We start from the raw sequence: 16,283 nt of genomic DNA, 5'->3' as shown, positions 1-16,283 counted from the left end.
ATCAAGTAATTGATGCACCTCTCACCACCAGTCCACAGTTTGGAGTAGGTCTCTGAGACTCATCCTCACATCACCCTTGTTGAGTTCCATGAAGTTGAAAACTTCCTTCTTCTGGCAGTTGTTTAAGTTGTCATATCACACTCTTGTTCCTTTCATCATACTCCATTTCAGACTCTGATTAAAGATTATTATGTCCAATACCATACCAACTGCTCCCGAGAGTCACAGTCTAACGACCTAATTGAGATAGAGCAACCTGTAACTGTTCAAAAACAAGAGAAACATTGAGTATTTTTTATGTTCTGGACTAGAATTCTGTTTGTTAGCTAAATGGCCTGGTCAGGTCTTTTTTGACAAATGTGAACCAGAAAGCAGAGCACCAGAAAACAAAGGAGTGTGAAAATGCCATCAAACTAATTTTGGTAAGTGTGAATGTTGGAGGGGAAAAAAATCACCTTCAGGGAAAAAATGTATCACCCATTAGTTTTTTTATGCCACAAGCCAGCATAATATATTTAAACAATATAAACACCCACTCTCACTATCTGCCACCACTAGACAAGATGAGTCACACAAACCATTTCAATTCTCAACATTGAAACAAGTATCCCTCATATCAATCATTGAGGCATATATAGCATTACGTACCTGTTCCAATCAAGCATAGAGGCACATTGGCGATCCTCTTTAATTCAAGAAACGAAACACACATTGGCCAGTAAGTTGTAAGTCAATATCTGGGGCAGTCCTGTCAGAGGACAAAAAAGAAGGATAGGCTCAGATTGGAGGCAGACATTGTCTTGCAAATCTCCTTGAAGTAATTTTGGTGGGTTTTAGGGCTTCTTCAATACACACTGGTCCAACTACAATTCGGCCACACATGTGCCTAACACAGTTGTGGTTCATTAGTTAGACAGAAAGAAACAATACACAAAAATAAGGTTCTCATAGCTAGCTACTTTTTTTTCTTCAAAGCTATTCATAGTAGAAAGTAGAAAGCTCTATGGTGCCCCAGGTCTAGTCAGGGAAGTAGAGTTTGTCCTCAAACTCAGGTGGTTCACCCAGACGTTGGCCAGCTAACACACTACCACGACCTGAGTACGCCCAATCATCACCCTCATCCACCTCCTGTTGTACTTCAAGTATGCTGTAATTTGGTGGTATAAAGTGCTGATTTATTCTGATCATGGTCAATCTCTTGACATTTTGGGGCAAGAGGCTGGTCTTTCTCACTGTCACAACTCTACCAGCTGCATTGAACACACGCTCAGCAGACACCCTGGCTACGGGGTAAACCAGATACTTTATTGCCAGCCTGCTGAGCACTGTCCATTGGCGCCTCTTCCCATACCAATACACCAATGGGCTTTGATCCAGATAGACATCCGTTGGGTCATCCAGGTAGGCCTGGTCCATCCGCTCAATAGTCATTGGTGCTCCACCTTGCTCGAGTTGTGTTGCCTTTGCCTCTGCAGTGGACTTAAGCCCTGCCTTTAGAAACCAGTCAAATACAGATTTTGGGTCTGCTGCTCCTGTTCCTGTTGTTCTTGCTGGTGTTGAGGCTGCTTTGAGAGCCAACAATACTGTCTGCAGGCTCTATGGAAGTTGTAGGCTGCACTCCAAAACATCTACCCATGAGTAGGCCTCTAATTTCCAGCCATTCTTTTTCTAGGTCTCTGGCTTGCTCAGCAATCAGTTTTTTGTAGGTTGAAACATCCCCATCTGAAAAAGGAATGAAAGTGGCCAGTAATTATTTGTACCCTGGGTCAGGAACTGTGGGGACAGACATAGGCCCTCATTACAACATTGGCGGTAAAAGCCGCTTACCGCCGTGCAGAAGACCGCCAACACACCGCCACGGCAGCGGAATTCCGCCACAGCTAGTATGGCCCACAGCACGGAATCTGCCAAAAATCAGACACCCACACAAGTCCGCCACACCAAGGGTCAGTGATAAACTGGCGAAAACAAAACCTCCACCGTCAAGCCAACAGAAATACGCCCACACTATGACGACACACAAATCCACGCGGCGGACTTTCAACCACAGTATTCCATTGGCGGTACACCGCCGGCCTCAAAATACATCCACATATACAAAACACATCCACATTGGACAATTCCAAATACACACACCTGATACACATACACACACCACTCCCACACACCCATTACAATATAAAACACACACCCACATCACCCACAAACCCCTACGACCACAATTACCGAGAGAAGGCCAGAGAGAGACACCACAAACAACTACCAAGCATCCACAGGAACACAATACCATCACCCACATAACTTCCACGCACCTCACACAACACACCACTAAATCCCACCCCACACATCACCCACACCATCCCATAGCACGGCAAAGACACCCCAGGTTCTCTGAGGGGGAGCTCAGGGTATTGGTGGAGGAAATCGTCCGGGTGGAGCCACAGCTATTCGGATCACATGTGCAGCACACCTCCATAGCTAGGAAGATGGAGCTATGGCAAAGAATACTGGACAGGGTTAACGCAGTGGGACAGCACCCAAGAAATAGGGATGACATCAGGAAGAGGTGGAACGACCTACGGGGCAAGGTGCGTTCCGTGGTCTCAAGACACCACTTTTCGGTTCAGCGGACTGGCGGCGGACCCACACCTCCTCCCCCACAACCAACAACATGGGAGGAGCAGGTCTAGTCGATTCTGCATCCTAAGGGCCTCGCAGGAGTAGATGGAGGAATGGACTCTGGTAAGTCAAACCTTTACTATTACATCCCCCACCCTACCTGCATGCCATCACATACCCCCACCCTCACCCCCATCACTCCTACTCCTCACAAATGTCCCACTATCACAACCCACCCATCCCAACACCAAGCCCTGCATGCAACAACAAAGCATGGACACCCATCACTAAAACATGCCCACTGCACATACCCATACACCCCCCTAAACCGCCATCACACAAGTTCCCACACAGGAATGCAAGCACTGGCGTACACAGTCACCCACCTATTGCACACCATGGCACACACAGATGTACTAAACATCCTTTTATACCCCTGCAGGATCCCTGCCCAACGTCACCGGACAGGAGGGTCCACACATGTCCACACCACCAACAGAAGAGGCCCACAGTGATGACAGCAGCTCTGTCCAACTGGATCTAGATGACCAGCCCGGCCCATCGGGGACCTCAGGACACTCGGTTCCCCTCACACAGTCACAAGCCACTACAGAGCTTCCCCCCTCTGGAAACACCAGCACAGCAACAACCCAGCGGGCCCATTCCCTGTAGTGAACCCAGGCTAATCCACCACCCCAACAACAACAGGGACCTGGGGGCAGTGGTAGTGGGCACACGGTCCAGGGGACGGAGGCCCAGGAACACAGGGGAACTGGGAGGGCTGCTGTGTGACAGGGGGAGGACAGGCCAAGGGAACCCACTCTCCACGAGGCCCTCTTCTCCATCATGGGAGCCTACCACCACTCCCAGGAGACAATGACAACGGTACTGGCCAAGTTTCAGGAGACCCAGCGGCTGCAGGAGGAACAGTATTTGGGCTTCAGGGAGGAACTCAGAACTATCAATTCCACCCTGGGCACCATCGTAGGGGTGCTGAAGGAAGTACTCAACACCAGGAGGGACACTGTGGCACAACAAGGGGCCCCTGACACTAGCATGGACGATGAACTGCCCAACACCTCCGGCGGCGCTAGTGGACAGGAGGCACCGCCACAGGACCACCACACCAGCACCCCACCCCCTGCAGAGGGAGAACCACCCCACAAACGGTCCCTGAGATCCAGGACAAAGACAGAGAACGATGCCAAGTCCCCCACCAAGAAATGAGACCACCCTGAATGTCATCTTCCTGTCACAATTTGTCATCCTGTACATCCTCAAACTGCATTAGCAACACAAAAGGATGATGGACGGAGTGCTGACAATGCAAACACTCACCCCCAGTCACAGATCTGGGTTTAATCCATCGTTTTTTTGCTGCCCATGCCATTCCAGTTTGGACACAGCCATATGCAAATCAGTCTTGACCCTGTTCCCCGTGGGAACAGTCCAGCCCGAACTGCCAGGCCAGGTCTTCCCTGGACTGGAAACATTCATCCTGGGACCGGTTTCGGGGTTTCACCCCTCATCAGCCAGGCTAGCTTGAATCTAGTGGCATGGGAAGCACGGGACCCACGTCTGGGCATACCCTTCCCACTTAGGGCGACATTAGCAACACAAAAGGATGATGGACGGAGTGCTGACAATGCAAACACTCACCCCCAGTCACAGATCTGGGTTTAATCCATCGTTTTTTTGCTGCCCATGCCATTCCAGTTTGGGCCCAGCCATATGCAAATCAGTCTTGACCCTGTTCCCCGTGGGAACAGTCCAGCCCAAACTGCCAGGCCAGGTCTTCCCTGGACTGGAAACAAGCATCCTGGGACCGGTTTCGGGGTTTCACCCCTCCTCAGCCAGGCTAGCTTGAATCTAGTGGCATGGGAAGCACGGGACCCACGTCTGGGCATACCCTTCCCACTTAGGGCGACATTAGCAACACAAAAGGATGATGGACGGAGTGCTGACAATGCAAACACTCACCCCCAGTCACAGATCTGGGTTTAATCCATCGTTTTTTTGCTGCCCATGCCATTCCAGTTTGGACCCAGCCATATGCAAATGAGTCTTGACCCTGTTCCCCGTGGGAACAGTCCAGCCGGAACTGCCAGGCCAGGTCTTCTCTGGACTGGAAACAAGCATCCTGGGACCGGTTTCGGGGTTTCACCCCTCATCAGCCAAGCTAGCTAGAATCTAGTGGCATGGGAAGCACGGGACCCACGTCTGGGCATACCCTTCCCACTTAGGGTGACATTAGCAACACAAAAGGATGATGGACGAAGTGCTGACAATGCAAACACTCACCCCCAGTCACAGATCTGGGTTTAATCCATCATTTTTTTGCTGCCCATGCCATTCCAGTTTGGACCCAGCCATATGCAAATCAGTCTTGACCCTGTTCCCCGTAGGAACAGTTCAGCCCGAGCTGACAGGCCAGGTCTTCCCTGGACTGGAAACAAGCATCCTGGGACCGGTTTCGGGGTTTCACCCCTCATCAGCTAGGCTAGCTTGAATCTAGTGGCATGGGAAGCACGGGACCCACGTCTGGGCATACCCTTCCCACTTAGGGCGACATTAGCAACACAAAAGGATGATGGACAGAGTGCTGACAATGCAAACACTCACCCCCAGTCACAGATCTGGGTTTAATCCATCGTTTTTTTGCTGCCCATGCCATTCCAGTTTGGACACAGCCATATGCAAATCAGTCTTGACCCTGTTCCCCGTGGGAACAGTCCAGCCCGAACTGCCAGGCCAGGTCTTCCCTGGACTGGAAACAAGCATCCTGGGACCGGTTTCGGAGTTTCACCCCTCATCAGCCAGGCTAGCTTGAATCTAGTGGCATGGGAAGCACGGGACCCACGTCTGGGCATACCCTTCCCACTTAGGGCGACATTAGCAACACAAAAGGATGATGGACGGAGTGCTGACAATGCAAACACTCACCCCCAGTCACAGATCTGGGTTTAATCCATCGTTTTTTTGCTGCCCATGCCATTCCAGTTTGGACCCAGCCATATGCAAATCAGTCTTGACCCTGTTCCTCATGGGAACAGTCCAGCCCGAACTGCCAGGCCAGGTCTTCCCTGGACTGGAAACAAGCATCCTGGGACCGGTTTCGGGGTTTCACCCCTCATCAGCCAGGCTAGCTTGAATCTAGTGGCATGGGAAGCAACTGCCCCAGCTCCACTTCCTATGCCCATTTGGGCAATGCACCTGTGAGACTAATAGACTGGACTCTGCCATGGACATTCCTCCACCATCACCCCTCACCATTTTACAACCCCCTCCAATATTGAGCACTTAAATAAACACCCTTGAAGCACAAAACAATCTGGAGTCAGTCTGTGATTTCAAAATAGTGTATTAGCAATTACAGTGGCAAAATGCTCTTTCAGTTGTTATGTCAACATACCTATGTCACACAGCTCTAGACCATGAGGAAACAAAGCAGATGTCACACAGTGGGACCCACATCTGTGAAATCGTAAGGGAAAGTGACAACTCAGTGACCATACACTGAGTGAAAACGAAAGACAGTAGAGAGGTAGTAGTGTTAAAGTACATGTAGTAGGCAGGTCTGTATTCTTACCTGTGTCTCACTGGAAATATTGCAGGATCACCGAGTTCCTGTTGTCCATGTCCTCTTCTTCTGCTTACTCGTCTTCACTGTCCACAGGCTCCACAGCTGCAACAACACCGCCATCTGGACCATCCTCCTGCAGAAAAGGCACCTGTCGTCGCAAAGCTAAGTTGTGAAGCATACAGCAGGCCATGATGATCTGGCACACCTTCTTTGGTGAGTAGAATAGGGATCCACCTCTCATATGGAGGCACCTGAACCTGGCCTTCAGGAGGCCGAAGGTCCGGTCTATAATCCGCCGAGTTCGCCCATGGGCCTCATTGTAGCGTTCCTCTGCCCTTGTCCTGCGATTCCTCACTGCGGTCAGTAGCCATGACAGGTTGGGGTAACCAGAGTCACCTGCAAATGGCGAGGGACAACTATTAGACACACACTAACCTGTAGGGATATCCCTAGACCCAGACAACCATTCCCACTGACTTGCTTCCAGGTGCTCACCTAATAGCCACACACGGTGCCTCTGGAGTTGACCCATCACACAAGGGATGCTGCTATTCCGCAGGATGTAGGCGTCATGCACTGAGCCAGGGAACTTGGCATTAACATGGGAGATGTACTGGTCGGCCAAACACACCATCTGCACATTCATGGAATGATAACTCTTCCGGTTTCTGTTCACCTGTTCACTCCTGTGGGGGGGTACCAAGCCCATCAATGGCACCTATGATGTTGGGGATATGTCCCAGGGTGCCCTTTCACTGTAGGCAAATCCTCCACCTGAGGGAAAACTATGTCGCTCCGCATGTGTTTCAGCAGGGCAGACAACACTCTGGACAACACATTGGAAAACATAGGCTGGGACATCCCTGATGCTATGGCCACTGTTGTTTGAAATGACCCACTTGAAAAGAAATGGAGTACTGACAGCACCTGCACTTGAGGGAGGATTCCTGTGCGATGGCGGATAGCTGACATCAGGTCTGGCTCCAGCTGGGCACACAGTTCCTGGATTGTGGCACAGTCAAGCCTGTAGGTGATGATCAGATGTCTTTCCTCCATTGTCGACAGGTCCACCAGCGGTCTGTACACCAGAGGATGCCGCCATCTCCTCACATGTCCCAGCGGATGGTGCCAATGAAGGACAACAGCGAGCACAGAGTCAACCAACTCAGAGGTACGTATCCACAGCTTACACAGAACACTAATCATAATCTGAAAATTGGCGTGTGTGTGTGTGTGTTGAGGCTAGGCCTAGGTATGTGTGACGCAGATAAAAATTAAGCCATGTGGGCCCTTGAAATGGCGGCTGCCTGACCTGTAAAGTGGGACAATGGGATGTGAGGTAACTGCGCTGGCGTTGTACACCGTCGCGGTAGGCGGTCGAAGACCGCAGTGCAATGGTGCATTGGTTAACATTGGACCCTATGGGTCCCAGGAGCCAATGACGATGTACGTCGGCGGTGACGGTACGCACCGCCGCAGACGTGACTGGCATTTTTTATCTGTTCAGTCACTCGATACCTGATCTTTGACAGGAGAGAACCTACACTGCAAGTGCTGCTGTGATCTCGGTCTGGAAGAGACAATGGCTCGAGTGTCTGGGGAAAGGGCCCCTGCCTTCACATCGGAGGAGTTGGAGAAACTCGTGGATGGGGTCCTCCCCAGTACACACTACTCTACGGTCCTCCAGACAAACAGGTAAGTACACTGGGAGCATGCTGTATGGGCTATGCCTGTGTGGATGAAAGATGGGGGGGAGATTGAGGCATGCATGAAACGACGATGAGTGCATGTGCCACATGGCAAGGGTAGGGATGGGGGCCAATGACTGTGACAGTGCATTTGGTAATAACTTTTCTTTTCCCCCTGTACAATTCATGTAGGTCAGCGCCCACCAGAAAAAAGATATTTGGCGTGCCATCGCCAAGGACGTCCGGACCCTGGGCGTCTACCACAGACGGAGCACCCACTGCCGTAAGAGATGGGAGGACATTCGCCGCTGGAGCAAGAAGACGGCGGAGGCCCAGCTGGGGATGGCCTCCCAACGTGGGAGGGGTGCCCGTCGCACCATGACCCCCCTGATGTTCAGGATCCTGGCGGTGGCGTACCCGGAGTTGGATGGGCGCTTGGGGGCATCACAGCAGCCACAAGGGTGTGAGTACACTCTCATCCTGCTGATTTTGCGTGCAGTGGAGGTGTCTGGGTGGGGGAGGTGGGCTGTGGGTTTCCCTAGGCCAGGGTGAGTTTAGTAGGCAAGGTCCCCTTGTTCTGGCAGACCCTGTGGCACCCCACCCCACCTGAGTACAGTGCCAAGTACACCTAGTCATGCTTCTGTGTCATCCATGTGTGCAGATGTCGTCCATAGCCTTGTAGGCCATGTCCCAGGGATTGAACAGTGGAGCCCAAGTGCGCGGCGTAGTGCAGGGGGCTTCTGTGTCTGTTGTGTCCGCCAACTGTAGCGGTAATGCATGCACTCAACATGTCTTTCTTCTGTCGTCCCCCCCTTTTTGTGGTCTCCCTGTTCTTGTGTGCATTAGCATCATCAGGCAGAGGAGCAGTGGCACTGGAGCAGGAGGGAGTTGCATCCCACATGGCCCTGGAAGGCGAGACAACGGAATCGGAGTTCACCAGTGGGACGGAGGGCGAGGGGAGCTCCAAACAGTTGCAACAAACAAATGCATTCCTGGAGGGCATTCATCCTGGTCAGGCGGCCCTTCAGCGAGCCTTTCAGACTCTGGCCTCAGCACTGATGGCAGCTATTGTCCCTGTCTCTAGCCTCCCCACTCCAACTTCCTCCACCCAGACTCAATCCCCAGTACCTCAGCCTATCCCAAGCACACCTTCAGACCAGCATGCACACATGTCAACACACAAGGAAAGCTCAGGCAAACATAAGCACCACACATCCCACAGGCACTCACGCAAGCATCACACACATGCAGACACACCAACATCCACTGCCTCCACTGTATCCCCCTCCTCCTCGTCTCCCTCCTCCCTCCCAGTCTTGTCTACACTCACACCTGCATGCACTACATCTATAACCACTACTGCCATCACCAGAACACACACCACCACACCCCGCTCACGTGCAGTCACCACCCCCACTGCCATTCACACATCCCCCGTGTCCTCTCCCAGTGTGTCTGTGACGCCGGCTCCTAAGATACATAAACGCAGGCACACACCCACCCAACAGCCATCCACCTCACGACAGCCTCCAGCGCATGCACCTTCACCCAAAGTCACCAAACGAACAACTCCTACAACCACAACCTCTTCCTCCACTCCCAAACCCCCTCCAGCTACCCGTCCCAGTGTTTCCCAAAAACCTTTCCAGTCTAACCTTGACCTCTTTCCCACACCTCCCCCACCCCGTCCGTCTCCTAGGGCCCGACTCTCCAGGTCCCAACCTAGTACCTCAGCCACAACATCTCCGGGACCAGTGGTGCCTGTAGTCACCGGAATCTGGAGTGCACCGGCCACCAGGGGAGCCAGTGTGGCACGGAGCCACAGCACGGACAGTCCCCCACCTGTGAAGCATCAAAAGTTGGCCAGTGCCCGGCGGGAGAGGGGGAAGATTCCAGCCACCAAAGCCGCTCCCAGGGGTACAGGTGGGAGTGTGGAGTCAGCTGCGACACCTTCCAAGGTGGGGAAGGGCCACAAGAAAGTCAGCAGGTCTGGGAAGAGCAGCATGGTGGAGAAGACCGCCATCATCCCCGCTGCCCAGGAGGTCACAGCCAGCACCCCTGCTGCCCAAGAGGCCACCGCCATCATCCCCGCTGCCCAAGAGGCCACAGCTATCATCCCCGCTGCCCAAGAGGCCAGCACCTGCCCTGCTGCCCAAGAGGCCACTGCCATCATCCCCGCTGCCCAAGAGGCCACCGCCAGCACCTGCCCTGCTGCCCAAGAGGCCACCGCCACCAGCCCTGCTGGGCCAGAGAGGACCGGCAGCACCTGCCAGCACCTGCCCTGCTGCCCAAGAAGCCACCGCCATCATCCCCGCTGCCCAAGAGGCCACCGCCAGCACCTGCCCTGCTGCCCAAGAGGCCACGCCAGCTGCCCCGCTGGGCCAGAAAGGACCGCCAGCACCAGCCCCGCTGGGCCAGAGAGGACCGCCAGCACCAGCCCCGCTGGGCCAGACACGACCGCCAGCACCAGCCCCGCTGGGCCATGAAGGACCGCCAGCACCAGCCCCGCTGGGCCAGAGAGAACCACCAGCACCAGCCCCGCTGGGCCAGAGAGGACCACCAGCACCAGCCCCGCTGGGTCATGAAGGACCGCCAGCAGCTGAGTCACTGCAAAGGACCCCGCCGCAACAAGCACCGCTGAACAGGGCACCGCCGCAACAAGCACCGCTGAACAGGGCACCGCCACCACAAGCACCGCTGAACAGGGAACCGCCGCCACAAGCACCGCTGAACAGAGCACCGCCGCAACAAGCACCGCTGAACAGGGCGCCGCCGCCACATGCACTGCTGGCCCATGAGCGCCAAGGGCACTGACGCTATTGAGTCCGTCACGAGCACGATGAAGCACTCTGGGCACCAAGCCCCCTCCAGAACCAGTGGAGAAAGACATCCACTACCTCTGCCCTTGGCAGGGTGTAGCACTCTGGGCACCAAGCCCCCTCCAGAACCAGTGGAGAATGACATCCACTTGAGAGACTGTGGCTTTGCACTCCCCAGGAGAAAGCAGTGGGCAAACCACCCACTGTAGAGACTTGAGAGACTGTGGCTTTGCACTCCCCAGGAGAAAGCAGTGGGCAAACCACCCACTGTAGAGACTTGAGAGACTGTGGCATTGCACTCCCCAGGGTTGAACAGTGGGCATGTGGCCCCCTCGTAGATTTGGCGTCATGCACTCAAACGGCTGAGGTGCCCCCCCTTTGCCTCCCCCTGAGGTGCCTGTTTTATTGCTATCTGATGCCCCTGGAGTGTTCTCTCTGCATGGTCGGGGATCTTGTGTGGGCCTCGCCCATACCGTGTGGGCCCAGTGTTCCACGGACTTCAATGGAGCACTACCTGGACTACTATTCTTGGTGTATATTTTGTTTATAGTGTAGATATGTATATTTTTGCGTACTGGATTTTAATATATTACAATGGTTACACTCATTTTCTTTGGTCTTTGCATTCTTCAGGGGGGGTTGGTGGGTGTAACTGTAATGTATCATGCTGTATTGGTGTGTGTGTTGTCGTGGGTAAGGGTGGGGGTGGGGGTGTTGCGTGTTGCGTGTGTGTGTCCCTGTTTTTTCCCTCCCCCCTCCCCTGTGTCGTAGGTGCAGTACTCACCCTGGTCTTCGCCTCCGGCGTTCGTGCTCCTGGTAGAGGAGCAAGCAGATAAGGGATGGCAGGATCTGCAGCTCTGGTTCCATGGCGTCCTGGTTCCTCGTGGGGTGTGTAGAGGTGAGCGTTTTCCCTTCGAAGTCCTGTTTCCGCCATGTTTTTGTCCGCGGTGAATCCGCCCGGGAAAACGTGGCGAGTTGGTAGGTTGTGATACTGTGGGCGGTACTATGTCCTCCGCCTGTCTGTTGGCAGTGACCGCCAAGCTGTTTGTTTGTACCGCCGTGGCGTCGGAGTGTTAAAGTGGCTGTCTTTGTTGGCGGTTTCCGTCACGGTCGTAATTCCATTTTTTTTACCGATGGCCTGTTGCCGGTCTTCCTGCCGCTTTAACACCGTCCGCCAGGGTTGTAATTACCACCATAATGTTTGGATGACACAATGTCTCTGAAGCCTTGTATTAATCGAAGGATTAAGCTCTCCACCAACACTTGCACATCTTTTTTTTCATCCACACCTGGGTATATTTCAGACACCTACTTACCTGTTTCTGCAGCATATGCACCAATGGGATAGCTTGGCCCATGGTACAGTCCTCCTTGCTGACTTCCTGTTTAAACATTTCAAAGGGAAGCAGCATTTCTGTCAGGTATTTGACCAGGCTCCATTGATCCAGCTCAATGATCATGACTTTCTCAGTTGCATCCCCTCTTTGCATGACATATTCATTGATCGGTCTGTACTGCTCAAACAGACGTTGTAACATATAATAAGTAGAATTCCAACGTGTTGCCACCTCCTGTATGAAAGCTTTAACTGGTATTCTATTATCACATTGGATAATCCTCAAAAGCTTGCATGCTTTAAAAGAATGGCTAAAATGAGTGCAGATTATTCTGCATGTGGACAGTAAGGGCCAGATGTATCATGCATTTTGGTATATATGAATTCCAATTTGTGATTCGGTAAATGTTTACCGAATCATAAATTAGAATTTCAACTACATACCGATTCGGTATTAGGAAGGGGCGTGTCAAGGGCACCCCTTCGTAATACCGAATCACAGAGGTATGTAGGAATGCTTTGTGACTCAAATGTGGTCGCAAAACATTCTCATTTTACCACCTACTTCAAGTAGGTGGTTACCCATGTGCAAATGGGAAGGGGTCACCAAGGGACTCCTTCCCCTTTGTAAATGCAGTTGAAAACATTTTCTAAGAGCAGGCAGTGGTCCCATGGAGCCTACTCTTAATAAATGAAAAGAAAACTTTAGATTTTTCTTTTTGAAATGCATCCCTTTTTCCTTCAAGGAAAACGGGCTGCATTTTTTCTTTAAAAGATTGCTTTATTTAAAAGCAATCACAGACAGAGCCCAGCAGGCCACCATCCCTGTGATTACAGCCATTCATAATGGGTCACAAATTGTCACCTACTTCATGAATATTAATGAGGTAGGTTGATTTGCGAGCCATTGGGAATCGATAAATGAAACTCCTGGAGTTTTATACATTCAAATAGCGATTATATAATTGCAATTTGCAGATATTAGCAATTAGGTTATCGCTATTTGGAAAAATGCTACATCTGGCCCTAAGTTACTTACCCAAGTCTCTTTTTTGAGAAAGTTCCGTACAATGATGTTTATGCAGTGCGCCAAACACAGGACCCTGAAATAGCCACCATCTGACGTGGCCTTAACTATATTACTGCCATTGTCCATGGCAACAAATCCAACATTTAGCCTTCTTGGGCACAGCCATTCAAAGGTCTTGCAGCTGTATGGGATTTCTCCATGGCGAACATAGCTACTGTTGCATGCTGCTGAGCAGCATAAAAAATCACAGCTGTGTCAACACTTGCAGATATCACTTCTCTAACCCCCACAAAAGAGATCCACTGTGCAGTGATGCACATGTAATCAGCTTGGCAACTGGTCCACATGTCTGTCGTCAGGTGGATTGTCTGGACAGCACTCTGAGGCAAAGCTTGTCCAACCAATTCTAGCACATTGTGATGTAGTGCTGGAACAGAAACTCTGGTGAAATAGATCCGGCTGGGAACTTTCCATTTCGGGAAGGTAGCCACCATAAATTCTAGAAAACCCACTTCTTCCAGAAAAGAAAAAGGGAGGAAGTCCAAGGCTAACATTTTAGCCAGCTTCCTGTTGTACAAACATGCCAGTGGGTGGTTGCGTTCGTACTGCCCCTCCTGCCCAAACATGGCAGTAATAATACCTAGATTTTTTTCTTTGCTTGTGCCCCTGATGCAGGTGACTTAGAAGGTGGTGGTAGGCTCAATGTGCGTCTCAACGGGGCAACCACTGTAGGTTCTGGCCTTGATGTTTTGACCTGACTCTGAGTCTTCCTGTGCCACTGCGATGTTGCTGATGTGGGCGACGGTGCTACTGCACTACTTGTGTAACAAAAATGTCACCCTCTTCTTCACCTTCCCCCATGATCGGATCAGATTCCCTGCTTTCAATATCTTCACTAACACCACTTGCAGGCTTTTCCTTTTGGCCTCAAAGGTGCACCTCCCAGCGGATTGTGTGGATTGCGGATTGTGTGGTATTTTCTGAAATAGGTTGTTTGGCCTCCAGTTCCATGGTTTGTACCGAGCCTACCCCGACTAACACTTGCTCGGCAAATGGAGCATATGGCAATGTTTTGCTCTTTTTCACCAACCGTAAGAAGTCCCAAACTGGGGAGGTCATTTTTCTAACACTAGTGCCACTGCCAGTGTCTGAAGAAGTATAGGTATACGGGTGTTCTTTTAATTACATTTTCCCCCCTGCAGTGCCTTCTTCGACCGAGGTGGGTGTGTATGTAGGTTGCACCCGGGGCCTTATAAATATGGAATCTGGTGGAGGTGGTGGTATCGCTGCCACATCTCTCAGGGCATGTTGAGAAGATGGGGTAATGTTTGACTCTACTGTGGCTGGGCTAACACCCATGATGACTGGCTTATCGTCAGACTCGTCATCCTCCTCTTCTTCATCCATAACTCTAAGGCTTTCAGGAACCTTTCTTTTCCCTTCTGGCGTGTCTCAGACTGAGATGGCATCCAAGTGGAGTCTTGATCATCAGAAGTGAGGGCTTGAGAAGAGAAAGAAGATGGTGGAGATCTGGAAGACAATGGATCTTGTGAAAGAGGGGCTTCCTCAGCTTCCTCTGCATAAAGCTCAACATCCTGATGTGGACCTACTTCGGAAGGAACTGCTGTTGCTGGCTGCGGCCGTTGTTGTTCACTGTCCTGAGTTTCCAGCAACAGTTGAGTACTACTTTGAGAAAGAGGTAAGTCCAATTCAACGTCACTGCTCATCCACGTTCCTGTGAATAGAGAGGCTGCCTCTGTGCCAGACATGGGCTTGGGACAACTTTGGAATGGGTCCACTGATGTGGGAGTGGTGCTCCCAGCTTGCTCCCGAGAGGCTGGTACGGCAGGCACACGTCTTTGCAGAAAAATGTTCTGGGACGACATATCAGTGGTGGGAAGCTCCTTCTTATCACTGGCCGCTTTCTTGGTAGCAGCTTTCTTTGGAGCCATCTTGAAGCTGTCAGTTGGTATTAGCACTGAGCTTCAGCAGCTGAAGAGATGTCCATGTGGTCCTGAGTGTGGAAACGCGTCACATTGAGCACAGACCTTCTGTCTGGCCCTACTGTGGGTGATGTCTCTTTCTCTTTGTGCATCTAAAAAGCAAACATGCAAGAAGGATCAGTGAAACGTGGCATTGATTTGTAGTTGCATTAGTAGTAGAAACAAACAATATCATAGATTGGTTACTTAAATAAATGTATAAATAATTATAAAAACAGTGTATCGATTCGTAAAAACAGCACACCAATATTAACTTTCATTATCATGTACAGTCGTGAAGGATAAGAAAGAGCAACAACTACAACATACAGAATGTACCTGTTTGCTTTATCTATCTGCATCAAGCCTGCAAGTGGCACTCAGGGAGGTGCTGGTGACAAACGGAATAATAATAATCCTTGAATAATGTAATGTTATGTAATGTAGTGCAACTGTACACCTATAACAGACATGGGGCTAATGGGGAAAATAGGAAAAAAATGTTTTTTAATTATTTTTTAAAAATAATTTACATTAATAAATCGAAAAGCAAGGAAAAAGGTTCTTAAAAATGTAACTATTATTATTATTAGACTGATATAAAAATAAATAAAATAAAGGATCTGAATTGTTTTTAAAGTAATGGATAAAAAAGTTTTAAAAGTGATTGCAATTGCTGATTTACTAGGGGAAGGGCACTAGCATGAAAAACCACAGGGATGTGGGAGGCAAGGAGTTGGTAGAGGTGAAAAATGCAAAGAAAGGTACATAAGAAAATATTTTTTTAAACTGCTCATACACTACATTTAGTGATAAGCATAGTTTACCTACTGGGCCTCAATAAACACACAAAATGGCTGCAGCAACATGGTAAAGAAACAACCAGCAAGGAGGCATGGCCACCACCATCACAAAGAAGAACACATGCAGCCCGAAAGCACAGTGGCTGCCTCCACAAAATGGCCGTCAGCCACATGGTCAAACAACAACCAGCAAGGAGACATGGTCACCACAACAAAGAAGAACACATGCTGAACTACTGGCTGCCTAAACAAAATGACCACCAACCACATCAAACAACAAACAGGATGAATAGAAAACAAAAAACACTTATGAGTATAGGACTATAATTTTGACTATACAAAAAAGGGCCCCTGGCCACATGGCATGGGGAACAAAGACAAATGGTGGCCTATGACAAACAGTCTCACGCACTGTGCAGACAA

This window comes from Pleurodeles waltl, chromosome 1_2 (assembly GCF_031143425.1).
Source record: "Pleurodeles waltl isolate 20211129_DDA chromosome 1_2, aPleWal1.hap1.20221129, whole genome shotgun sequence".
NCBI classification, from domain to species: Eukaryota; Metazoa; Chordata; class Amphibia; order Caudata; family Salamandridae; genus Pleurodeles; species Pleurodeles waltl.
The sequence above is the reverse complement of the archived record's forward strand: the minus strand, read 5'-3'. Positions refer to the sequence as shown.